Source organism: Macrobrachium nipponense, chromosome 30 (genome assembly GCF_015104395.2).
Source record: "Macrobrachium nipponense isolate FS-2020 chromosome 30, ASM1510439v2, whole genome shotgun sequence".
NCBI lineage: Eukaryota > Metazoa > Arthropoda > Malacostraca > Decapoda > Palaemonidae > Macrobrachium > Macrobrachium nipponense.
In genome coordinates, this window is record NC_087218.1 from 7,507,194 (window position 1) to 7,535,133 (window position 27,940).

Genomic DNA, 27,940 nt, shown 5'->3' on the forward strand with positions numbered 1-27,940 from the left:
CCAGCGCCGCCCCAAAACAACACTGACCCGATTCACACAAATTATCTCTCGAAAGAGTCAAGAGTTCCCTCCATCTTCTGGAGACTTCAACGCCCACAGCGAATGAGAAAAAACGCACAATCCGGTCATTTTCGCCGTCAGACGATCTATACCAAAGCGAAGGTCTCCTCCATTTGACGAGGGAAAGAATACGGACCTCGGGGAATGTCATTACACAATAATGCCCCCACGAAATTCCCCCCGAGATTCGTGGTAATGTTCCACAAAGTCTCCAGACGTTTACATATGGGGCGGCCGGGGCCTTGCAGTAATAGTCGCATCGCCTTCATACTACTTACCTTTCGGTCTTTCGATTATGCGCAGAAACGCGAAGTTTCATTGGGTCTTGGATGGTAAACACTCGCCTTCTTACGTCGACACCAGTGTGTCAACAGTTTACAAACGACGCCATATTGAAAGCTGGGTAAAGGTGGGAGCATTTTCGCGAATGGTTATTTTCGCGTTTCTCTAAAATGCTGTGTCACGCGACGAAATTTGCCAAGTGAGCAATTTAAAAATGCATCTTTCCAAAAAAGTCTCAATGGGTCATCAAAGTTGGATACGTTGCGCAAAATCATCTTTGGAATTCGAGGAATTTACAGATATGTCATATCCAGGTAGTCAGAGGTTGAAACAGACTGGGTACCTGGACGAAGATCCACACAATACACTACACCTGCCCGCAAGGTGTTCGGAATGAGCTTATTTTCTAACAACACGGAGTCTGCAGACATTTTATGAGATGAAACAGAAATACACCGAGAGTAAAGTTGGACATTCGCTTCGAGTTGTAAAGATAATTCAGAGGAGCGGGTATGAATTCACATTCATCTGTTCTGAACCTGTAAGACAGGGGGATCAATGTTCCAAGTTATATTAATAGAATGAAATATATTACTGCGAGTTAAAGAGCTCGACTGAAAGCCCATTAAAGACTGTGTCAAGCACCAGATAAGACGTAATTGCACCCAGGATAATACGTGGTATACTTTCTTTGGTATCAAATTTTTAAAAAAGAATGCATACATCATAATTCATTGGCGATGACACATGCACTCACACACGGCTTTTAAAGGGACAGAGTTGAACACCCTCACACCCGCTGAATGATCACTGGGTTAAAGTCACTGGAGGGTGTGGTCAGGTATAAGCATCGGCCTGACCAAAACGCTTTAAGGCTTCATATATTCAGTGAATCTGGCACGGCAGAGGAATGTACGTGATATGAAGAGACCGAGAACTTGAATGGTTTCTGTAATAAAAAAAGGGGAAGGATAATAAGTAAATAGTGAGCAATATAGCTTGTCATTGTTTAATATAAGTGGTATAGGCTAATAAGGGTTCCTACCTTCTTTCCTGAGAGATCATTGAAAACGGTTCTCAGTTCGGAAGACTGATTGGTATAAATCAAGTCGCTCACGATGACGTACCGATATATACAAACATCCTCTGCCTTTTTGACGAATGAAGAAGACAGCCAAGCCAGAGCTAAATAACACATGACTGAGAGAGGATATTATAAGTTTAAGGATGCTGTAGAAAGTGATTGCAGAATACACAAGGCGCAATTGGAGGCTGAAGAATGAAAATACATCTGGAGTTTATAAGACCTTGGGTGAGCTGCTGCAATCTGGAAGAGACGAAGATTCTGGAAGGAAGGGCGAGATGAATCATTGTTCATCTGTACAGTGAGAAAGTAAGAATTATATAAGAACAAATAGGGTTAGAACAGTGTGTGCTTAGACAAGGTAGAAGATGTAAGGAGCAGTTTTCTGTTACAATGCAGTTATGTGATAAATTTGAAAGTAAAAAGGGAAAAAAGGATAATTAGCATATCCATATACATATAGAAAAAGCAGAATCGGTATGGAGACAATATAGAGGGTGTTGGGATGCATATGGTTTAGACGATAATTTGCTCAGAGTGATAAGCGTTTATGACAGTCGACAACATACAGAATATATGAATGTGAGACTGACTGGTTTGATGTCAAGAATGGATTTGAGACGAGGGTGTCTTAATTATGCCTCTACGGCTGCTGGACATTGTTATGGCTTGAGGGATTCGAGAAATCACAGAAATGCCGTCAGATGAAGTTGCAAATTTGTGGAACGAGGAAGAGGACCACGATGGGGTGTTATAGAATGACCGATTTTGTCAGGTGGGCGGCTCTCGTTGAGAATAAAGACGAATTGCATAAAAGCACTGGAAGAGTTTGAAAGTTTTTGCAAATGGGCGAACATTGGGAAGCAATGAACATTAATACGGATGGCAGAGGAATGTTAGCAATTATAAGTAGACTAAGCAAGGGGGTGCCAGAGTGTGTAGAAAGGTTTTGGAAAAGACTGGAAATTACGAAAAAATTAAGGTAAGGATGTTTTGGGTTGCCTGTTAAACCAGTTCGCCTTCATAAAGGCGATATTTGGGTGATGAATACAAATATAAAAGACTGAAATACTTTAGATTGATTATTTGTGTGGCATATGTCGCAAGAACAGTAGTATTTAGGTAAAGAGCTTAGCACTGGTGGAAGGAGGTACTTTATGATACCAGTGTGTAGTGGGATAGTCTGGTCACATGTAAAGGATGAAGACGATAGGTAGCTGAGATTTGTGAATGGACCTGAAGATGTATTCGAAAGGAAAAGTCATGAGTTTCCGAGCCTTCTGCTAGAAGCAGTTTTATTTCTATTTTTCCCAAAGTAATCATATTCACGAACCCTCTACCGATTTGCTTCTTGAAAACAAGAGATAGAATTGAAATGATATTTGAGGAAGCTGGAATGATGGAGAATGCGCTCATAGCCACAGACTAGTTAAAACACGTTCCCCCTTTCCAAAGACTCGTAGCAGTGTTACAGTGGTTTTCTTTTTTTCAGCTGGCAGTAAGTATCTGTAGCCTGTATCAACAGGTTTACTCGTGACTGACAAAGCTGTCAGTTATATTTGCTGCAGGTATTCACTGTAAGACTAAAGAAAAAAATGCAGATACCTAGTTCTACCATCTTTTGAACATTTCTCAAGTGTTTGAATCTTGTAAGCCTTCCGGGATGTTTATCCCTTGGACTGGAACTATGTTTTTTTTTTCTCGAACAATCGTAATTATGCAGCAAACTTTATAGAAGAATATCCTGCTTTTCCAACTTCCATATAAACTTTGTTGCAATAGAGAACACATGCAGTAGTAAACGGGAAAACACATTCATAAAGTCCAGTACATAAAAAAATGCAGTGCATATAAAAACAGTTAAGCTTTAGATGTAGGAAAAAAGAGAGATGAAAATGCCACGACCTACCCATTTAGATATACTCGAGATCAGGAACAATGAGATAAACAGCTCCAATAATGCTGTATGAAACGCTGCTACAAGTCTGTATAGGCCTATGATGGGTTAATGACCGGCAGTTTTGTGCTCTATCCGTCCCAAAAACCAAAAACGTTGCGTATGATTGATTTAAAACTGTCTGGACGAAATATTGTTTCATGGAAATGTCAACAGTTTCTAATTATGTGTTGGACAGAAGAAGGCTATACGTGAGACACAAGGGAGCCATTTGAATTTGTTGCTCTTCGTTTTTATTTTTGGTTAGCAGCCGGAGATGACAAATAAGGAAGTATATATTTGATATTACACTTATTTATTATCTAAGCTGAAATTATTTCATGGTTAACATTTAATTTGAATATATTTCTTTTGTTAAAAAAGTCCGCGAGGGTAGAATTCTTTAGATTTCGCAATGGAAAACGAATGGCTCATCACCACAGAATAATCCTTATATTAAGGAAGAAAAAGGAAGATTTGGAAGATGGATAATTTTAATATTAATTTTCTTAAATTAGAAGACATATTATACCTAATATATCTTCTAAAGTAATTGGGATAAAAGTATCCTCGAATGAATCGAGTGAACGAATGGCTGTCTGTTGTCCCCGGCTCCCGTGAGTCAGACGCGTTTGTTTTGCTTCACGGTGTTTGTTTGAAAGAAAGAAAGAAAAAAAGAAATGTCTCGAGGACTCTATTTGAATTTAACGTGAAAGAGTTTGAGCATCGGGCCACAGTTGAGTAAGTACCTCGGTTATAGCTCTGCCATAGACACGTCACTAATAATTAAGATCGTTTCTAACTTAGGTATTTCGTCAATGCTCAAATTTAAGGTAATGTGCAATGGCTCGATCGGTATCGTCATGATTAATTATGTTACCGTGGGCGTAACCGGTAAATTTGTCGGCCATCAAGCTTTGGTATAACTTAACGAAGGTTTAGGTAAGTTGTTACTAATACTACTTCCCTTAAAAGTGACCTTTTAAAGACGAGCTTTAGGTAAAAGCTGTAGACACAACAGCGGCCTCAGTTCCCGCCATTCGGCAACCGTAATGTTTGACATCCCGTTTGCTCATGTTTTTGTTTGCTATTTTTTTTTTTTTAGCTAGTATGCCCTTTGTCTCTGTTTATATTAACCGTCTATGTTTTTACGTTCATCCCTAAGGGGCTATTACTAAACGCTTCTTTCATTTTGGACATGGACTACCAAATAGGCTAGGTAGCCTAGTACCTAGCCTAGTCTGTTACATAGGGTAGATCATCACAGCAGGCCACGCAGCCACAATACCATCAATGCAAGCCACCCTCCGAAAAGTACATTATAAACGCGTCCTGACACCCGAGATGGGATCAGTCGCGACTTGTTGTGGTGAGAAAACGGAGCTAAAGACCTCTACTATCCTTTCGAAGTAAGTATTTTTCCCCAAAGTTAGAAATTAAAGGCCAAATTTAAGATTTTAAACAGAGGGTACTGGAAAACGGTCTCAAACGTAGTGCAAATCTCACCAAAACGCGTTCAAACATTTTACTTACAACTCGAGGTATTAGAAAGATTGACGCCATCTCGATGTTTAACGGAGTAGCTTGTGTCAATAAACTAAACCATTTCCTGTGATAATCCGCACACCACTTGTACCACAGACGCTGGAAGCACTTTTATCACAAACAATCGAAACACGATTTCTCATCAACAACAAGCCAGGGCGTAAACAGCTGTGGGGGTAGAAGATGACGAGAAGCGTGCTCTTGGCTAAATTTTTAAATAAGTAGTAAAACATCAATATTTTACATTTATGATGAGCTTAATTTGAAAAATATTCGTTATTGAAAAAAGTAACAGACTCTGACTCAAATTTAAGTTAAATTATTTTCTGAATTAGAACGTTCTTTCAAGTTCTGTATTATGACGTCACGCCATAAATTGACTTCGTACCTATTGTAAATAATTTGCTATACTCAACTGTCATTGCAGAACAGTTTACCAGTTATTCATGCAGATTGTTATCAGCTATACATGTAATTGTTATAATCGTAATGCGCCATATATTCTATCTTTATTACTTTTTGGCTTTTTGGATATGAAGATGTTTTACTGCTGGATTATCGCCGTAGTGTGACGCAATCGTTTTCGGTCCATGGGCCTCTGTCTGTTTTCGCACCATAAGAAATTATGGGCCGAATTTGCAATGACCCAGAAAAGTCGTTTTTAAAGAGGGAAAGGTAGCATTGGAGGGGCTATGTTTTGACTGAGAAAATACAAATTTATTCAATAGCTAGCTTGTAAAAAATACTTGGTATAAAAACTTGATTGACAACTAAGAAGCATGTCTACTATGGGTTTCAGAGACAGTGCAAAGCAGGTTTTTGGGGCAATACCTATTTCGGTAACGAACACTCTTACAGAACGAGATTTTGCTATAGTGCATTACACCCAGTGCCGTAATTATAAGGTATCGTGAATCACTAATCGTAAAGAATAACGACACTTGTCCTTGTACCAAGAGACAAAAACTCCATTATGCAGAAATGGATACGAACACGCGTATAAAGCTCCACCTACCCTCTCCCCAACACCCCCCCCCCCCCCCCCCCCCCCCCTCCACCGCCATCCCTTTTCTTCTTCGTTCCTCCGCCTTCCTTTCTCTCTCTCTCACTCTCTCTCTCTCTCGTTGCCATTCGGTATGTGTTGACCCTCCAAACTGGGTATAAGACTACACACAAAACGTTTGAAATTGGTGAAATTAGGCTATGTATTGGAAGTATATATACATAAATATTAAAGCAATTTTATCATTATTGCATTACTATGACAACTAGAATTCATGGAAACAGTTTATAACCTGTTAAGCGTCACCCACGTAATAATACGTTTACCGCGATCTACTCGGTAGCGCCTTCAACGGGATATTACGTTCAAGACTTTAACTGTGCTTGTCAAGCCGTCAGCCCCGTAATAATACGTTTACTCGTATAGAAAGTGTAGGAACATCATTTGGTAACACTCTCAGCACATGGGAAACTTATTCCAGCCTGGCAACTCTTTTCCTGGTGGTCGCTTATGCTAGAAAAAAAACTGCCTGTCCCTGTTGGTTTTCTTTCAATACGCTGCGGGCGTTTTATCGAGACAAATTGGATTTCGCGTCTTTCACAATGAATGTCCCAAAGAGGAGGCATATTTCTTTAGGTGAGATCAATCAAATACTAGATGAGGAGTGTGATATTGATAACCTATTTGATGATGAGAGCTCTAGTTCTGAATCCTCCAGTGATGATACAAACTTTTCTTCCAATTGCGGGAGTGAAGATGACTTTTCTTTGCCGAGTGACTGGACTCCGAGAGAGAGAGAGAGAGAGAGAGAGAGAGAGAGAGAGAGAGAGAGAGAGAGAGAGAGAGAGAGAATTTCCTATTTCCAGTTAATTTACAGTATGAATAACAAGCATAAAAATCAATATTAACTTTGAAAAAACTATCATCAGTGCTATGATCGCTGATTACAAAAACAGCGTGACGGTACGTTAGCAGCGAGCTCATCAGGGCGGACGCTTAACAGGATAATGGAACGGCGTATGTGTGAAGCCTCCACTAATGTGGCAACGATGATTTTGCCATTCTTAGCATGCAAACATTAAAGCATGCAAACATTAAAGGTTACATTTATTTCTGGCATACGAATTATTTAAGAAATTCAAATACTAATAAAGTCTGAAATCAATGAAAAGTGCTAGCAAAAACAAAAAAGCAAAAAAAAAAAAACGTAGTCGTTCCTCTATGCACTTTTCCGTATTCGTTCCTCATGGTTTTCGGCAGCCAGATGTACGAAAACGTTAGAAACATTTGATTTTATCTAAGTTAGAAATCTGTAATTTTTCGGGGTAATTTGGTTGCAAAAAAGGGATAATATACATGAATTAAATCAAAATTTTTAAATAACAATGTAAATTTAAACTAAATAACGAGTAAGTAAACAGTTTAGGGAATAAAACTTTGCAGTTTCGTCGTCTGTCGTTGTCTGCTGTTTGTAATTGTGTTTATGGCGCGCGCGCTTAGAAACCAGGAACAGCAACGGGTTTAAAGTGCAATGTGGAGTGACTGAGACCAAAATGTGTATAATAACAATCAAATAAGCACTGTGGAGTTTTCAGTTGTAGGCAGTAAGGATAAAACCGCCGATTACAAGGTAAGAATGAATTCAGTTCCAACCATAACCCGGGAATAACAAGTTTCATACTTTCCAACTAATATAGGCAACAAAATGTTGTTTTATTGTGCTGATTACAACTGCAATCTTGAGTAAGATCAATAAACGTTACATACATACGCTAACATTGTTCAAATGAGTGCTGGGAAGGCTGGGGAAAGATGGTGTCGTCACTGATGAGAAACCGTCCATGAAAAACGTAGCCGCCATATTGGATTCAAAACTGCCTTGAAACATATTTTACGAAGAGCTCACATGCTTATTTTAGTTCGTATGGGCTTTCATATATCACAATATGTTGACGAAAACTTCAGTCTTTTAAATGGTATGCTTAGAGTTGCAATTTTGTATTCATGTTTCACCAATTAATTATCGAGTGAATAAGACCCGTCCACCGTGATGAGGGTTGGCCTGTACTGATGTTTCCCCCTAATCAAAGGGTTGTGGTAGGCTAAGTAGCTTAGTAGTCTTACTTTTTACCAGTTACAGCTCCTAGGAGCGACTACATATCCGCGGACGATCGATTTTCGTTGGGAAAAATTCTCAAAGTAACTAGGGGGAAACACCAGCGACTACCAAACCTTATCACGGTGGACAGGTCTTAGGTATTCACTCGATATTTAAATGGTGAAACAAGAATACAATTACAACTCCAAGCATACCATTCAAAAGATTGAAGTTTTGTCAACATAATGTGATATAGCTATGAAAGCCCCATACGAACTAAAATAAGCATGTGACGCTCTTTGTGAAATATGTTTTCGAGGTACCTAGTTTTGAAATCCAATATGGTGGCAACTGTGTGGATGTACAGGTTCTGATCAGTGACGACAACCATCTTTCCCAGCCTTCCCAGCACTCATTTGAACAATGTTAGCGTTATAGTATCCTAGCTAGCTATATAGGCTATGTAACGTTTATTGATCTTACTCAAGATTGCAGTTGTAATCACCACAATAAAAACATTTTGTTGCCTATAGGGTAGAATATCACAGCAGGCCAAGCAGGCCACCTACAATCAACACCTAGCCACCCTCCGAAAAAGTACATTATAACGCGTCCTGACACCGGAGATGGGCATCAGTCGCGACTTCTTGTTGGTGAAAAACGGAGCTAAAGACCTCTACTCTCCTTTTGATGTAAGTATTTTCTCCAAAGTTAGAAATTAAGGCCAAATTTTAAGATTTAAACGAGGTACTGAAAAGGGTGGCCTACTGCAGTGGAAATCTCACCAAAACGCTTTAGAAATTTTTACTTACAACTAAAAATGTTTCGAAGATTGACGCTATCTTGATGTTTACGGAGTCGCTTGTGTCAACAAACTTCCCATTTCATGTGCTAAATCTGCACACCACTTGTACCCATAGACGCTGGGGCACTTTCATCACAACAATCGTAAACCCACCTCTTACCAGCACTTATTCGTACTTATTCAAGGGGACTACGGCATTCTTTGCGGCGTTTTGCGCTCTTCAATTGTTTATCTCTGTTGTCAATTGGTATGTGTTTACCCTCCAAACTAGGTATAAGACTTACACAAAACCGGGAACGGGAAATAAGTGAAATTAGCGTATCTATTTGTAGTATATATACATATTAGAGCAATTTTATCATTACTGCATTACTATGACAACTAGAATTCATCGAAACAGTTTGTAAATGCATCGGCGTATGTGTGACGCTCACTAGATTGGCAACGATGAGCCATTTTTTCCTCACGTCGTCTGCTCGTAAGTATACATCCGAAACATTTGTAATTTGGGGGGTGGGGGGTTAATTTGGTTGCAAAAAAGGGATAATGGACATGAATTAAATAAACATTTTGAAGTAGAGTTAAACTAAATATTGAGTAAAGTAAACAATTAAGGGAATAAAGCTTTGCATCTCATAATCAGTGTTGTCGTCTGCTGCTCTGTAACTTTGTTTACGGAGTGAGTGCTAGGAAACGACGAACAGCAATGTGGTTCGAGTGCACTGTGGAGTGAAATAATTAAGACCAAAATGTGTATAATTACAATCAAATAAGCACTGTGGAGTTTCAGTTGTGATGGCAGTAAGGATAAAACCACTGATTACAAGGTAAGAATGAATTCGGTTCCAACCATAACCCCGGGAATAACAAGTTTCATACTTTCACTAATATAGGCAACAAAATGTTTTATTGTGCTGATTACAACTGCAATCTTGAGTAAGATCAATAAACGTTACATACCTACGCTAACATTGTTCAAATGAGTGCTGGGAAGGCTGGGGAAAGATGGTGGCCGTCACTGATGAGACCGTCCATGCAAAACGTAGCCGCCATATTGGATTTCAAAACTGCCTTGAAAACATATTTACGAAGAGCTCACATGCTTATTTTAATTCGTATGGGGCTTTCATATATCACAATATGTTGACGAAACTTCAGTCTTTTAAATGGTATGCTTAGAGTTGCAATTGTATTCATGTTTCACCAATTAAATATCGAGTGAATAATGACCCGTCCACCGTGATGAGGGTTGGCCTGTCGTGATATTCTACCCTATTACTGATAGTATTTAACTTTTTATTCCAGGGGTCATGGTTTGAACTGAATTCATTTTTACCTTGTAATCGGTGGTTTTTATCCTTACTGCCATCACAACTGAAACTCCACGGTGCTTATTTGATTGTTATTATACACATTTTGGTCTCGATTCACTCCACATTGCACTTTAAACAAGTTGCTGTTCCTGGTTCTTAAGCGTGCGCGTGCCACAAACACAGTTACGAGCAGCAGACGATGAAACTGCAAAGTTTTATTCCCTAAATTGTTTACTTTACTCGTTATTTAGTTCAACTTTACTTTGTTTTTTAAAAATTTTAATTTAACTCATATATATTATCCCTTTTTTGCAACCAAATTACCCCGAAAAATTACAGATATTTCTAAAGTAGATACAATCCAATGTTTCTAACGTTTTCGTACATCTGGCTGCCGAAAACCATAGAGGAACGACTACAGATAAGTGGATTATATAAATATTTTTTTGCTTTTTTGGTTTTGCTAGCACTTTTCATTGATTTCAGTCTATATTAGTATTTTGAATTTCTTTAATAACCGTATGCCAGAAATAAATGTAACCTTTAATGTTTGCATGCTAAGAATGGCAAAATCATCGTTGCCACATTAGTGGAGGCTTCACACATACGCCGATTCATTATTATAAACTGTTTCCATGAATTCTAGTTGTCATAGTATGCAATAATGAGATAAAATTTCTTTAATATTTATGTATATATACTTCCAATACATAGCCTAATTTCACCAATTTCAACGTTTTGTGTGTAGTCGTATACCCAGTTTGGAGGGTCAACACATACCGAATGGCAACAGAGAGAGAGAGAGAGAGAGAGAGAGAGAGAGAGAGAGAGAAAGGAAGGCGAAGGAACGAGAAGAAGGAAAGGGGTGGACGATGGAGGGGGGGGGGGGGGGGGGGGGGGGGGGGGGGGGGGGGGGGCGGGGGAGAGGGTAGGTGGAGCTTTTTACAGCGTGTTCGTGTCCATTTTCTGCATAATGGAGTTTTTTGTCTCTTGGTACAAGGACAAGTGTCGTTATTCTTTACGATTAGTGATTCACGATACCCTTATAAATTACGGCATTGGGTGTAATGCACTGTAGCAAAATCTCGTTCTGATACGAGTGTTCGTTATAGAAATAGGTATTGCCCAAAAACGTGCTTGCACTATCACTGAAACCCATAGTACGTATGCTGCTTAGTTGTCAATCAAGTTTTTTGTAATAAAGTATTTTTTATAAGCTAGCTATTGAATAAATATGTATTTTTCTCAATCAAAACATATGCCCCTCAATGCTAACTTTCCTCTTTTAACGACTTTCTGGTCATTGCAAATTCGGCCCCATAATTTCTTATGGTGCGAAAACAGAGGCCAGGGACCGAAACGATTGCGTCACACTACGGCGATAATCCGGCAGTAAAAACATCTTCATATATCTAAAAAGTAAATAATAGAGAGTATATGCGCATTATGATTATAACAATTACATGAATAGCTGATAATCTGCATGAATAACTGGTAAAACTGTTCTGGCAAGAAAGTTGAGTAAAGCAATTATTTACAACAGGGTACGAAAGCCAAGAGTCGTGGACGTCATAATACGAAAATAATTCAGTTTACGAAAGGGTGTTACTGTGAAGTCCCGAGATTTACTCGGACCACCGAGAACAATTTTAAAACTTGCCAACTGAGTAGACTCGACACCATCCTCCCGCCTTCCCATTGGTTCCTGATGCTAGTCACTGCTGTAAGATCCTGCTCTCCTATTGGTCAGCGTCTACCCCATCGTGCTCTATGTATCTATTGGTAAAAGGATGCTGTAAATTGAAAAACTTATTCATGCAATACATTTAATAAAAAAAAAAAAACATTAGGTAAAGATAGATTAAAGAAGAGAAATGAATGGTTATTATACTGTTTGGTAGTTTCAGTAGTTGAAGAGAGATAATGAAAATTTATGATTACTGTACTGTGTGCTAGGTAAAAGTGGTTGCTTGGCGATTGTTCGCTACTCGCAGTGGTGAACATAAACAAAAGGTTGGGAGCTTTTTTGTTTGTTTGTTTTTATTATAGTTAATGGGTTACTTAATAATTATTTAAAATGAGTACATGCAATACATTTAATAAAAAAAATTGTGAATTAGATATCATAAAATATAAAATAAATCAGACTGCTATCATGGAAGCCAACAAATATTTTCTAGATTTCTTCTTCTGTTTTAATATTATATGATTCATTTTAGCTATCAGTAACTCGGTATCTCCATTAGGTAAAGATAGAATAGATAATAGAAATGAATGGTTATTATACTGTTTGTTCATGAAACTTACCTGGCAGATATATATATAGCTGTATTCTCCGACGTCCGACAGAATTTCAAAACTCCCGGCACACGCAGTGGGCGGCCAGTGGTTAGTACCCACCCATTCCCGCCGCTGGGGGAGGCAGATATCAGGAACCATTCCCATTTTCTATTCAGATTTTCTCTTGTCGCCGGTCGGTAAACAACTTTTGTTTTACAGACTCCGCCTAGGATTTTGAAACTTCTTGTGCTAACTTGAGTATTCTGATTGACTTTTGGTTTTGATTTGGCTTGTTGGCTTGGCATACGCGATAGTGGATTTGATTTGGATTTTGGCTTTGACTTTTCTTTAATTACGATGTCTGGATCTAGCTCTGCTAGCTTCAGGGTGTGTGAGATGCAGGAATGTAAGGTGAGGTTACCAAAAGCTTCGGTAGACCCTCATTCGGTGTGCTTGAAATGTCGAGGTCATGTATGTATGTTGAATGATAGATGCATCGAGTGTGAGCAATTGACTGAGGTTGAGTGGAAGGCATATGATTCTTACGTGAGAAAGCTTGAGCGTGATAGAATCAGGAGGTCTTCCTCTAGAAGTGCTTCTGTGAATAGAAGTCAAGGTAGGATTGTATCTCCATTAAATCCTGTAGATGTAATTCAACCTAATCCTGTTGTATTGCCACCGGACAATCAGGAAGTGTCTACGGAAGGAAATATATTATCTACGATTATGGAGTCGATTCGCGCCCTGGAATCAAAAGTGATTGCTCTACAATCAAATGTGCTAAGTGCAATGATAGTGTTAGTGCATCTAGTGTTGTGGAGGGGGCATCAGATCGGTCCCATAATGCCTCCAGGCCTAGGCCCCTGCCGGACTCCCAGGCCTTAGGGAGAGGGCAAGCCGAAAGCCGAAGGAGGGTTACGGGATCTAATACCCGGTCTGACGTCCCTTCGGCAGAATCTGAGGATGAATCTCAGACTGCCAGGGTTCGTGCACGGGCACGGATCCTTAAAGAGTGCTTCTCATCCTCCGAGGCTTCCTCTCCTCACCGGGGTTGGGACTCTCGGAGGACCTCTCATGGGGAGAGCGGCAGGGGCGCAAGGTGCCGCACAGGTGGCCGTCGTCCTTGTCGCCCTCTTTAAGAGAGGTTTCAGAGAAGAGGACGCTTCACGTCCTTCTGATCAGTATTTGGATTCTTCACCTGAATATTTTGAAGCTTTTCCACCGCAGAAAAGGAACAAGACTTCATCAGGGGAGGACTCTTTCGAGCGTCCAAGTCGCTCTAAATTTGTTCCTGAGTTGAAGAAAGGGCATCCCTCGCCCATCTTTCCTCTCACAGGATTAGTCCTTCTCCTGATCGAGAATTTTCTCTATCAAGGGAAAAAAACAAATGCTTTTAGAAATGCAAAAGCAGTTGGCTTCCTATTTTGCGAAGAAAGAGGCAGAACCTAGTCATCGGAGGAAGGATCAGTGGCTGCCTGTTAAGAGGACTAGGCAGTCCCCGGCTGCTGCTCCTCGTTTTTCGGCCTTTGAGTCTCCTAGTAGCCGACTCATTCGAGAACATGAATGCGTTCCTCACTAGGAGAGACGAATTTGACGGAGACGTGAGTTGCCGCACAGGCGGCCGGCGTCTTTGTCAAAAGGCCGAGAACGCTCAGAAATCCATGACAGAAGTTCACGGTTCTGTTGTTCGTTCTGTTTTACATGACGATAATCAAGACGCTTTTAAAGGAGCGTCAGATAGATAGTGTTCAACGTTCTGTGCATCGAAGTTCTCTTCAGGACGTTCGGGAAGACGCTTCTTATAATGCTTGGCGTCTTACGTAGCGGAGCGCTCGCCAGGACGTTTGAGCAGACGCTTCTCAGGACGCGCAGCGTCTTATACATCGGGACGCTCGCCAGGACGCTCGAGCTGACGCTTCTCAAGACGCGCGGCGTCTTACACATCGGGACGCTCGCCAGGACGCCTTGGAAGAACGTTTGAGTCCGAAGCGTCAAGATATTTCGCAAGCTCAAGATATTAAAGTGTCGAAGATAACAAGGAAACAACGATTGGTTACTTCGAACTCTTCTTCAACAAGAGGCACCCTCTTGCGAACAGGACCTCAAGGATTATTATCATCGCGATCTTTGAAGGACACTGCTACTCGAGAGAGAGATTCTTCTGGTGATTCGTGCCCTACGGATGATGAGGAGCCGACAGCGTCAGCGGCTTCAGATTATAAGACGTTAACGAACCTTCTTAAGAACTTGTTCCCAGATAATTTTCAAGCGCCGGTTCCTTGCTCTCCCCCTTCACAATTAGCCTCATCGAAGGCCAGGAAGGCGCCTGGCTTCGTTAAAATGGCCACTTCGCTCTCTGCGAAGAGAGCGTTTAAGAGAATTCAGGATTGGATGGACTCAAGGAAGGCTAAAGGAAAGACTTCTTTTGCTCTTCCCCCATCTAGACTGAGCGGGAGAGCGGGGATCTGGTACGAAACGGGAGAAGAAGCGGGATTGAAAGCGCCGTCTTCTTCTCAAGGCGATTTCCCAAATTTAGTGGACGCTCCGAGGTCTTATTTATCATCAGCGAAGTTTCTTGGACGATGTCGGAAACAGATCATCATCTCAAGGGAATATTTAAGACGCTGGAAGTGTTTAACTTCTTGGATTGGTGCTTGGGGGCCTTGGATTCACAATCTAGAAGTCAAGACTATTTCTTTGGAAGAACTTTCAAGTGTGCTGGCTTGCATGGATAGAGCAGTAAGGGATGGCTCTGATGAATTAGCATCTCATTTTGCTACCGGACTGCTGAAAAAGAGAGCTCTCTATTGCAGTTTTGCAGCGAAAGAGGTTTCTCCTGCGCAGAAGGCATAATTGTTGTTCGCCCCCTTCTCTACACATCTATTTCCGCAGTCCATGATTAAGGATCTGTCGGTTAATTTGCAGGAGAAAGCAACGCAGGACCTCTTGACTCAGTCTTCCAGACGCCCTACTCCCCAGGCTTCTACTTCAACCGCGCAAGCCCCCAGGAAGAAATTTAAGCCCTTTCGTGGAGGCACCTTCCTCTAAAGGTTTTTTCGAGAGGAGGGGGGTCCTTTAGAGGCAAGGCCTCCTCTTCAATTAAGAGAGGAAAAAAGTTGACATTTCTGCCCTTCAGGCATCTTGTCGGTGCGAGAACTCACCTTGTTTGCTCAGGCATGGAGGATGATAGGGTCAGACACCTGGTCCTAGATGTGATCGAGAGAGGATACAAGATCCCTTTCCTCTCTGCTCCTCCTTTGAGCACGAAGCCGATAGACCTGTCGCCCGCATACCAGCCAGAGAAGCAACAGATTTTGCTCGACCTTCTAGACCAAATGTTAGAAAAGAAAGCCGTAGAAGAAGTCCTAATGTTGGATTCCCCCCCCAGGCTTCTACAACAGGTTATTCCTGGTTCCGAAGCAGTTTGGGGGATGGAGACCTGTCCTAGACGTCAGCAGACTGAACCTTTTTTGTGAGGAAGGGAAAGTTCAGGATGGAAACATCTCAGTCTGTGTTAGGGGCTTTAAGACCAGGAGATTGGATGGTGTCATTGGACCTCCAAGACGCTTATTTCCACGTCCCGATTCATCCTCAATCAAGGAAGTTCCTGAGGTTTGTCTTAAAAGGGCAGGTCTTCCAGTTCAGGGCTCTTTGCTTCGGTCTGAGTACGGCACCGATGGTTTTCACTTTCCTCATGCGGAATGTAGCAAAATGCTTCACCTATCGAAGATAAGTCTCTCGCTCTACCTGGACGACTGGGCTAATCAGGTCGTCTTCGGAGTCAGGTGCCTGGAGGACCTTCAAACGACATTGCAGCTGGCGAAGGCCCTGGGCCTAATAGTCAATTACGAGTAAGTCCCATCTGATCCCCACGCAGTCCATCGTGTATCTGGGGATTCAGATGGATTCAGCGGCTTTTCAAGCTTTTCCATCAAAGGAACGTCAGCAGAAATGCTTAGAAAAAGTGTCGGCTTTCTTAGAGGGAAAGAAACTTGCTCGGCAAAGGAACGGATGAGTCCTGCTGGGAACCATTCTTCGCTGGAGAAGTTTGTTTCCCTAGGGAGGTTGCACCTCAGGCCACTCCAGTTTTTTTCTGGCAGAAAACTGGAAGGACAAACAGAACCTAGACTCGACTTTGGTGATCTCACAAGCGGTCAAGGATCAACTGAAGTGGTGGCAAGATCAATCAAACTTTCCGGAAGGACTGTCCCTCAACCTTTTGACCCCGACCTAGTGTTGTTCTCAGACGCCTCCATGGTGGGCTGGGGAGCAACACTAGGCAAGGAGGAAGTGTCAGGCCTCTGGAGAGGGGAACAGAGGTCCTGGCACATAAAACTTAAAAGAGTTTGGAGGCCATTCGGTTGGCTCTTCAATTCTTCGAAGAACGATTGGTTGGGTCCGAGTTGTCCAGATTCAACTCTGACAACTACGGCTCTCGCTTACATCAAAAAGCCAGGGGGGGACACACTCTCGATCACTGTTCATGGTAGCGAGAGACATCCTTCTATGGGCGAAAGCTCGAAGCATAGTGATCCACAAACAAGGTTCATTTCAGGAATACAAAATGTTCGAGCGGATCTTTAAGCCGTCAACATCAGATGCTTCCCACAGAATGGACCCTCCATCTAGAGGTTTGCCAAGAACTATGGAAGTTGTGGGGACGACCGCTAGTAGACCTCTTCGCAACCTCGAAAACGAAGAGGCTTCCAATTTATTGCTCTCCAGTTCTCGACCCGGAAGCAATAGCGATAGATGCCATCCTATGGGACTGGACGGGGATGGACGTTTGCGCCTTTCCCCCGTTCAAACTTTTAGGAGAGGTAATAAGGAAGTTTGCGGCGTCGCCAGGAGCGAATGACTCTGATCGCCCCCTTTTGGCCCTCAAGCGATTGGTTCACGGAGGTCATGTCTCTTCTGGTAGACTTCCCAAGAACCCTTCCAGAGAGAGTAGATCTTCTCAAACAGCCCCACCCTTCGAGAGTACCACCCCGGAAACCTCTCCGCTCTGAGTCTGACTGCGTTCAGACTATCAAGAAGTTGGCAGAGCGAGAGGTTTTTTCAAGACCGTGGCAGAGGCTATTGCCAATGCGAGGAGAGCTTCCTCTCGAGTGGTTTATCAATCGAAGTGGGCTGTCTTCAGGAGGTGGTGTAGGAAGAAAGGCATTTCCTCCTCCACGACCTCTGTGAACCAAATCGCTGAGTTTCTCCTGCATTTGAGAAATGTGGACAGACTTGCAGTGCCCACAATAAAAGGATATAAGAGTAGGCTGTCAGCTGTATTCCATCACAGAGGGTTAGACCTGACAAATGATAAAGACCTTCACGATCTTTTGAGATCGTTTGAAACAAACAACTAAAGTACCTGCAACCGAAGGTCCCATCATGGAACCTTGACGTAGTTCTAAGATTCTTGATGTCGGCTCCGTTTGAACCTCTGCATGCTGCCTCGTTGAAAGACACCTCACAAGAAAGGCGATTTTCCTACTCGCTCTTGCCACGGCAAAAAGGGTAGTAAAATTCAAGCAATGAGTAAATATGTGGGTTTCAGAGGACACAGTGCAGTGTGCTCCCTGAATCCTAATTTCTTAGCTAAGAATGAAAAACCCATCTAACCCCTGGCCGAAAACCTTTGAAATCAAGGGGTTAGCAGAGTTCATCGGACAAGAGCCAGAGAGAGTCCTGTGCCCTGTCAGGGCTCTCAAATTTTATTTGCAAAAGACTAAAGACTGTCGGGGTCCTTCTGAAAATCTATGGTGCTCTGTTAAGAGACCCGACTTTCTTATGTTTAAGAATGCACTGGCATTCTTTTTACGAAGCACCATAAGGGAGGCCCATGCGTCCTGCCCGGATGGTGATCTGAAACTTTTGAAAATAAAAGCCCATGAGGTGAGAGCTGTCGCAACCTCAATGGCATTTCAAAAGAATATGGCACTCAGCGATATCATTAGTGCTACTTTTTGGCGAAGCAACGCTTCACATTACCTGCGGGATGTGAAGACGGCATATGAGAACTACGAGTTGCTAGGACCATACATATCCGCAGAAATGTTATTGGGGGCAGGAAGCAGCGCGAATCCTATCCTATAGAAAAGGGATAGGTGTGCTTTTGATTTTATGGTGTTGGTTTATGGTTGAAGGGTTGGTCGCTTGAGGCGGTTTCCCTTTCTTTAGCCTAGAAGTTATGGGACTAACTTTGATAGGTTAGGTCAGGTGGTGGTTTTTAGCTTCGTTGCCCTCACAGTATGGTCAATATGGTCTAGTCACATTGTGGTCACGCTCCCGTTGACAGATCATCTAGAACTCACCAGCTATATAGGTCACTACCTTGCTGGAGAGACTAGTAAAGCAGAAGCAGACTTGGGTGACAGTAATCATGAAGTCAGCTATGCTAACAGGTAAGGAACCAAGATGTCAATCATCTGCATGTAATTTGTTTCCTAAAATCCTTCTATTCTGTCCCTTCCCACCTCCAATGGTGGGATTCAGCTATATATATATCTGACAGGTAAGTTTCATGAACAAAATGTTATTGTCATGCTACAATAAAGTTTGTTCATACTTACCTGGCAGATATATATAATTAAGTACCCACCCACCTCCCCTCAGGGGACAGTGGTATGAAAAATCTGAATAGAAAATGGGAATGGTTCCTGATATCCGCCTCCCAGCGGTGGGAATGTGTACTAACCCACCTGGCCGCCCCACGGGCGGTGCCGGAAAGTCGACCCGGAAGTTTTTTGAAATTCTGTCGGACGTCGGAGAATACAGCTATATATATCTGCCAGGTAAGTATGAACAAACTTTATTGTATCATGACAATAACATTTTGGTAGTCTCAGTAGTTGAGGAGAGAGAATGAAAATTTATGATTACCAGACTGTGTGCTAGGTAAAAGTGGTTGCTTGGTGATCGTTCGCTACTCATAGTGGTGAACGTAAACAAAAGGTTGGAAGCTTTTTTTTTTTTTTTATATAGTTAATTATTATAGTTAATGATTAATTAATAATTATTTGAAATGAGTACATACTGATTATTTATACATTTTATTGGCATATTCTAAGCTTTTAGCTTCTTAGGTTTAGATGTCAGAATCATAGACTAGGCTTCAGTAGCAACTGCTAACATAGGCTAGGCTTATTGCTAAGGGACATATGCTAAAATCCTAGTATATGCAGTAAAAATGGGGTTGAACATTACATGCAGTTGAATATTGTGCAAGTATGTACAGTATTTTGCCTTTTGGAGTCTTATTTTCCGTCGGATCGACGTCGTAACCTTGGAACATGTGTTGTAAGACTGGAAATAATTTACTGGGGGGTTTTGTAGGGCTTGTAACGAATTAGGTAATTTACTTGTAAAATGTGGGTCAAGATACGAAAAAATCAGGTTACGAAGGCCGCCTTGGAACGGAATAATTTTGTATCCTGAGCTGCTACTGTATAAGAATATTTTTTTGGAAAGGTAACATTTTTTCAGAAACTCACTTTTTAGTTTTGGAATGCTTCATGCAGTAATTTCTGAGACTATTTCACATTTTTTCATGACAATATTACTCCTTAGCTGTTCAAGAAACATCTATAAAAGTACAGAAAATATACATCAGTTATTAATTGGTTGAATGGCTGTATATGTGTGTATGGTAACTGTTATATGCACACTAACTTTAAAATCAGTATATTACTATTGTCCCTGTCATTGTATAATTATCTATCTTTATATCACTATTTGATAAAAATAAATAAGCATCATCATCAAAAGCCATTATCTCCAAAATGTACAAAATATTTACAAAGGTCTTTTGAATATTGCTGAAGTTCATAATACAAAAGCCTCCCTGGACCTGACTCCCTGGCTGACGGAAGGTTTACAATTTTACTATTTTTATGCCTGAATGGGGAGGGACTAAATTTAATGCGATATTTGAAAATAAAGCGTTGATAATGTCGTCATCATCCAAGCGCAATGTATAAAGGGTCAATTCTAGAGATGAGCAGCACCTTGTGGGTTAAAGTGACTCCACACAAAATAAGGGCCTGATGCCCCAAGATAAGTTAGTTCTCCCCTTCTTCCCTGACATGGCAGGTAAAAAAAACAAAAAAAAAACTGCGTCTTAGGTTAAATTATGCTAGGTGTTGTTTGTTAAGTCATAACTATTAATTTCAACTTGGTGTCCTAGGTTAGGTTGGGGTGGGAGAGGTTCCAGGTTTAGCAAAACCTTCCTTGACCAGATAAGGACACAGCACCTTGGGTAGGTTAGGCTAGGTTGCAACTCTGATTTGTTTTGATAGTGCCTTAGATTAGGTTAGGTAAGGTTAGGAGTTGGGGTCCAGGGCCCGTATTTATCAAAGCTCGCAAATCCTTAAGAGTACTCTTAAATCATTAAAACACTCTTAAAGTTATGAAAATTCTTAGAGAATTTTACGAAGCCTCTTACGCGCAATGAGTACTCATATCTCAGGCCGAGATTTAAGAGTGGTGGAGGGGTCTCCTAAGTACTTGAGGAGTTTCTCATAGCGGTAGTCACAGACTGTAAACATGGCAGACGAACAAGAACACCGCGTTCGCCGCCCGAGGAATTTTCGTCCAAGACTGGATATATTCGATGTGTATGACGACATGAGTTTAAAAAAAGATATAGAGTTGATCAAAGTGGCCTCATGTATGTGACTGGCTTGATCAAAGAGGCGATTGCCAACCGCACAGAGAGGTTTTCTGCGGTTTCTAACATATCAGTCTCTCTCTCTCTCAAAATTACTGGATTAGTTAATTTGATCACGTATATTGGCGCAGGATTAGACACGAAGGTCAAGAATGGAATGAAAATGCAAATCCTTAGAGCTTTTTTTTTGGTTAGTAGCGAGAGAGGAGTACTAGGCCTATAGTACTAGTGCTTCACCTCTTTCCCCAGTCTGGGTCTATCGGGTATTTGTGGGTGTATATATTATATATATATATATATATATAGATATATATATATATATAATATATATATCTATCTATCTATCTATCTACTATCTATCTACTCTCTCTCTCTCTCTCTCTCTCTCTCTCTCTCTCTCTCTCTCTCTCTCTCTTCTATCTATCTATCTACTCTATCTCTCTCTATCTATCTCTATCTATCTATCTATCTCTATCTATCTATCTATCTATCTCTATCTATCTATCTCTATCTATCTATCTCTTATCTATCTATCTCTATCTCTATCTATCTATCTATCTATCTATCTCTATCTATCTATCTATCTATCTATCTATCTCTATCTATCTCTCTCTCTCTATCTATCTATCTATCTATCTATCTCTCTCTATCTATCTCTATCTATCTATCTCTATCTATCTCTCTCTCTCTATCGCCTATCTATCATATCTCTATCTATCTCTCTCTCTATCTATCTATCTATCTATCTGTCTCTATCTATCTATCTATCTGTCTCTATCTATCTCTCATCTATCTATCTATCTCTATCTCTCTCTCTATCTATCTCTATTCTATCTCTCATATCTATCATCTCTATCTATCTATCTATCTATCTCTATCTATCTATCTATCTCTATCTCTATCTATCTATATCTATCTATCTATCTATCTATCTATCTCTCTATCTCTCTCTATCTATCTATCTATCTCTATCTATCTCTCTCTATCTATCTATCTCTATCTATCTCTCTCTATCTATCTATCTATCTCTATCTCTATCTCTCTATCTCTATCTATCTATCTATCTCTATCTATCTCTATCTATCTCTCTATCTCTATCTTTCTCTCTATCTATCTCCATCTATCTATCTATCTATCTGTATCTATCTCTATCTATCTATATCTATCTATCTCTATCTATCTCTATATCTATCTATCTCTATCTCTATATCTATCTATCTATCTCTCTCTATCTCTATCTATCTATCTCTATCTATCTCTATATCTATCTATCTCTATCTCTCTATCTATCTATCTATCTATCTCTATCTATCTCTCTCTATCTCTATCTATCTATCCATCTATCTATCTCTATCTATCTATCTTTGTATCTCTATCTATCTCTATCTATCTGTCTATCTATCTCTACTTTTGAATTCAACAATAATATACAGATCACTAGGTTAATATCATAATTAATGAATGTATTGAATTTTTAAAATACTTTTTTTTTTTTATTAAAATAATGGCGGAAATCGTATATTCATGGCTTGTAGCACTATATTTTCCGCTATTGTTAGCGAGATCTTCGCTTAAAAGTTTCTCCTAAACATACCGTTTTTCATAGCTAAGAGATTCTCTCAGAGCGTTGATAAAACACTCTTAGAAGTTCCTCTTAACTATGAGTGATTGAGTGACTTAAGAGAGAATATTTAGGAGATGTCATAGGAGCTATGATAAATACCGGCCCAGGTCCAGGATTTGCTAAGGTAAGGTTAGGTTAGATGCATCCTGGTATTTCACTTGTTTTGCATTTCCCCCAACCCAAAAACCCTGTTTTTACCCTGGTTCCTGACACTTGTAGGTTATATAGCTGTCCACTATTTAAAAACTACTAATTTACTACCAGAAATGTTCGAAGCACAATTTAAGTCTTATGAAATTCTTACATTTAACTCCAGATTGCAATTAGGAAAATCATATATATAATTACAGATTGCAATTATGGTTTAAGTAATAATGTTCAGGATTTTTCCTTATATGTTAGGCTAATTTTTTTTCTTTCGCCAGATCTAGTGATTTGGGTAGGGGAAAGTAAAAACAAATGAATGAAATGTGGGCATGGTGATTACAGGGATGTGTTATTATCAAAGCCTTATTTTTACTGTTGTCTACACTAGGTATAATTAAATAGCCTTAAAAATTTGTCAAACTGCTATTCCAGAGCTATTCACACCATGATTGCTTTTTCCATCCCACAAATGGATCATTGTTAAATGGAGAGTATGTTGCCAAGATTGCAATGACCAATTAGTGTGTTGTTCTTTATGAAATAAATATATTGGATATTATTGTAATAACTGCATTGCACAGGTAGGTGAAGGTAGACTTGCAAGAGTATTCTCCAGCTTGTTACTGGTACAAAAGTTGTTTCAAGGATGTTAATAAAATGGCAGAATTCTCGAGTAGAAACGACTGCATATGATGGGACATCGTGTAGTTTCGTTTGGCTATCTCTGACAGTCCTTACCTAACCTAACCTACCCTTAGCCAAGCTGTTGGACAAAATTCTTTACATGATATATGCAGTTATAGTGTCGGCATCTGTATTTTGAGTAAGCCGTTTCTTTTAAAAAGAAAAACTCAAATTTTTGAGGTTTCAAAATTACTGCTTTATTCCATGTAGTGTTTAATGTGATTTGTAATTATTATTGTTTTTATTCTTCTGAACAAATGTCAATTATTTAGATTTAATTTCTGATCGCTGGTTTTATCTTGTTTTCAGGTTGATTGCAGCAAAACATAAACTTTTATTAGTCTGTATAGTTGAAGAAAGATGGCTGGAGTACCGCAGCCAGTAGTGGATATGGCAAGCCGGTTGGCCCATGCCATGAATACTACTCTAGACCCAATGGTTTCACATTCGGTCAGACTTGAAGCTTATAATTTATTAGAACAGGTATGTGAAAGTTTGATTGTTGTTTGCTTATTGATTTCTTATCAGACTAAATTCAGTAGTTCTTGAGCTATATACATTTTTTGTAATTTTGTGTGGGAATTATTTAAAATATGTATTGTGAATTTGTAAAAAAAATTATTTTGACAATAAAAGTTTAATCCAGCAGACTGCAGTGTGGTATATACTGAAACAAGAAATTGAAGATAGGAAAATAAATGTTAGAAAAAAATAATAAATTGAGGGTAACCTAGAAAGGTATGATTTAAGGGATAAAAAAAAAAAAGGCTTTGCAGATGACTTCTTATTATACCCTTATTCATATCCTCCAAAAATTTGGTTGGTTTTACTTGGTCTTATACTAAGCTTACCCATTTTTAGAAACCTTTCCATATCAAGTTTTGCCAAATTTAGTGGTTTAATCTCCTGTTTCCTGTAGTTTTTTCCTTTACTCATGTTAGTACTGTAATAGTAGTTTTTTTTTTTTTGGTGACACATCTGTTATCATCACAGTTTATTTGTGGTTTTTTTTTTTTTTTGGTGACACATCTGTTATCATCACAGTTTATTTTGTGGTTATGTTGAAGGATGATTTATTTGGTAATATACACGACGCCCTGAGGTGCTCGCGCGAGGGTAGTAACCTCTGCATACCAATGGTTTAACTTTCTCTGGTATATTTGGAAATTATTTATATCAGAAAAGTATTAAGAAGGACCTTTTCACCGGCGACACAGGTCTCTCCCCAGAAATAGATTTTTCCTCCGTCAAAATCCCTTTTTTACTGCGTTTAAGCATGGTGTAAGCTTGCTGTACTGGAAAATGTCTTGGGGGAAACTCTTGATGGTTTCCGAATTTTGATTAACGAATTTCTGCTACTGTATTTTGGTAGATAAAATGAAAAATTTTAGGTCTTACAGGTAGCATACTTACTCTGAAAAACATGAATGGTTTAGGAAACTTGTGCAATGGCCTGTCTCATCATGTGAAGTAATCTTGTTCTCTTTTGAACTCCAGGCTAAAGAAAATCTGGAAGTAGCAGTAGAATGTGGATTTTTCATGGCGCACCGTGATAAGGAGCCTGTTGTCCGTCATTTAGGACTTCAGTTGCTCGAACATGCCATCAAGTACAAGTGGAATGATCTCTCAGTAGAACAGAAAGTTTACATAAAGGTATGTAAATAAATAATCCTTTTAGTAATTTTTCATATCCCTGTGTAATTTCAGACAGTGTTATGCAGTGTGATTTCATCCAGTGCAAAGCTTAGTGATACTTAAAGCATTTTTAATCTGACATTTTAGAGTTTATCTATACAACAAACCAACCTCTAGTGGTAAGTGCAAAGATAGGGATAATAATACAGTGTGCTGATGTAAAAGCATGCAGAGTAATGAGGGATAATAATACAGTGTGCTGATATAAAAGCATGCAGAGTAATGACTGTTGGGTGAGAATTCCTTCTGCCAGTGTGTTCTCACGTGCCTCAGCCCTTTGCGTTTTAGTTTCTAATATTTCAATGTTTTCCAGTAGGTACTTTCATAATTTTGTTAGAATTAGGAATTGCAAAGATTTTGCAATTGATTTGCTGACCACATTTAGCTTGCGTTTGTGTATTTTATTTTTATGTTTTTGGGATCTTTTTATGCAGTGATTTTTTTCTCTTCTCAAGTACTCTTAAATGTGATTTTATTGTTTCTATTTGCGATTGCTGTCTTCCACCCTCTAAGAGCTTCAACAAAAGTGTCCTGTTTTCCTCGTTGGTAACATGTTCTTGGTTCATTCTGCTCTTCCCCCTCAGCAAGATGTACAGTGAAATTCTTTGACAAGCAGAAATCTTAGGGTCTACATTTCTTGAAAAAGAGACACAGCTTGGCTTATTTTGCATGAGAGAGAAGTTCCTTGTTTTTGGTCTGAGGAAGGTCGAGATTGGTTTGCAATGATTTAAGAGACAGTTCTGGAACTCTTTAAAATCTTGGGTTGTATGCCATTTTAAAATTATGCATTTCCAGTCTTTCGACTCTGTCTTTGAAAAAGTCTTTGGAAGCTGGTTGCAGACTGTTATTGTCAAGTGTCAGGCAAAAAAGGTTTAGGCACAGCAATGATACGATCAGTGGATAGTGCACAGCTTGTGTAAAGTACATTGAAATGGCAAATGGTTTGTGGTCCCAATGGGCTTTACTGAGAAGTGTCCATATGTGGAAAAGGAAGGGAATTAAAGAGAAATATGACAGAATACAGATTAAAATAATTAGTTGAAAAACATTTAAACAAATAGCATTGGAGAAATAAATAAGAATAGTTAAGGCATAGTTGGACTGGTATACTAGTTTTGGAAGCAGCATTACATCCTTTCGTAAACTTGTGAGTATTGGAGCCTTTACTGTGCGAAGATTACTATTTTATTGTTCATTAGTGAGGGAGTGAAAGTTCATCAGGTTAGTAGTTGATTTTATGGAAAAAAAGCAACTTGCTTTAATTCTGAATGAAGCTATTTTATAGACTTGCAGGGCTCGTCCAAAAGATTTATTTATGAAAATTGGAATTGTCATTCCTATGGGTGAAGATTTTTTTAGCCTGGTGCATCTGGTTAAAGGAATATAAAGTTCGGGAAGTTTAAAATCATTATGCAATGAGTGAAAAATTAAAAGGTGTGCAGGGCAGATACTGGAAAGAACCTTTAGTCCTGTTTACAGAGTACCATGCAAGATGTTTGGGAGGCAGTATACCCCTAGGATTTGGAAGTGTTCACATGTATTGAGGAACAGTGGAAGTTCCTTTTTAATTATGGCTCGTGGAAGATGGTCTAGCTGAATACCTTTTTATAATGATCAAAATGCCAATTTGCATTGCTGGAAAGTAGGAAACCACTATTTATTATAGTTTGACTCAGAGATCCTGGATATTGCCAGTATCCAGACAGGATGCTATTCAAAGAATGGAAGAACAGATCTGAAATTTGTGGCATTAACACCCCCATGTTTGTAGAAACAGTATTGAAAGCCTTTTGAACAGTACCAGCAGTTTTTTGGAACAAGTGGTTTGTTCCGACACGGCATACAAACCTTCGGTCCTTTTACAATTGGAAGGTACTAGCGGCAGCTGGATAGGTCGTAAGCTTTCGAACAAGGGGTTCGGTAGTTAACTGCTTGTCCGACAGGCGCGCGCGACTGGGAGGTAAACAAACCACTTTTGCTTTCGGCCTGCTGGCGTGTAGACGTGTATCATCGCTCTCTGCCCGCTTCATCGTCGTTGCTTTCACATGGTTGTGTTTTTCTTTTCTATTTATCTAGTGAAACTGAATTGTAAGTACAATCATTTCATATTTATTTCCATTGAATTCAATTGTGAATTAAAGGATCTTGGTTTCTCCACGCCCTCCGATTACCCGAGTGCCGGGACTGAAGGGTCGTAAGTGCGGGAATTCATTTTTTCCCAGGAGTGATCCGCGTATTGTGTATGCTCGGTGCCGAGGGCGGGAGAGCGCTCGCTCCGAGCTTATATTTTGGTTGAAAATGTGTAGATGAAAATCGTAAGTAAGTGCCCTTTTCATTTATTTTTTTTTGACCTGTATGCTCGTTGCCGAGCGAATGCGCTCGGCACGAAAACTTATTCTGTATGGAAGTGGAATTGCAAGTAGTACAGTATTCTTTTTCATTTTCATATATTTATTTTGATTGTAGCAATACTCATTTTGGATCAGTTTCCGAGCTTACCCGGAAATTGATCCTTTCCCCTTTTTATTTGAATGAAGTGAAATCGCAAGTGCAGTTCTTTTTCATTTTCATATTTTATTGAGATTGCATTATTTACTTGGATCAATGTTTCCGCTAATTCCGGGAATTGATCCTTCCCCTTTTTATTTTGTATGAAGTGAAATCGCAAGCGCAGTATTCTTTTTCATTTTTTCATATATATTTTGATTGCATCAATTCATTATGG

The 27,940-nt window shown here is 39.8% G+C and overlaps 1 protein-coding gene and 1 pseudogene across 2 annotated transcripts in view; one reads left to right on the forward strand and one right to left on the reverse strand.

Annotated features, from left to right (window-relative positions):
- LOC135202250 (uncharacterized) overlaps positions 1-803 on the reverse strand; it is a 24,513-nt gene extending 23,710 nt beyond the window's left edge. Inside the window, exon 1 of one of the 2 annotated variants that reach the window (XM_064231530.1) lies at positions 339-803. The gene's annotated coding sequence lies outside the window, so the exon portion shown is untranslated. Of the gene's footprint in view, positions 307-338 lie in introns of those variants that run through there. The other variant, XM_064231531.1, reaches the window with a different exon arrangement.
- Positions 804-3,947: 3,144 nt separating this feature from the next.
- Positions 3,948-27,940, forward strand: part of LOC135201966 (exportin-5-like) — a 112,904-nt pseudogene continuing 88,911 nt past the window's right edge.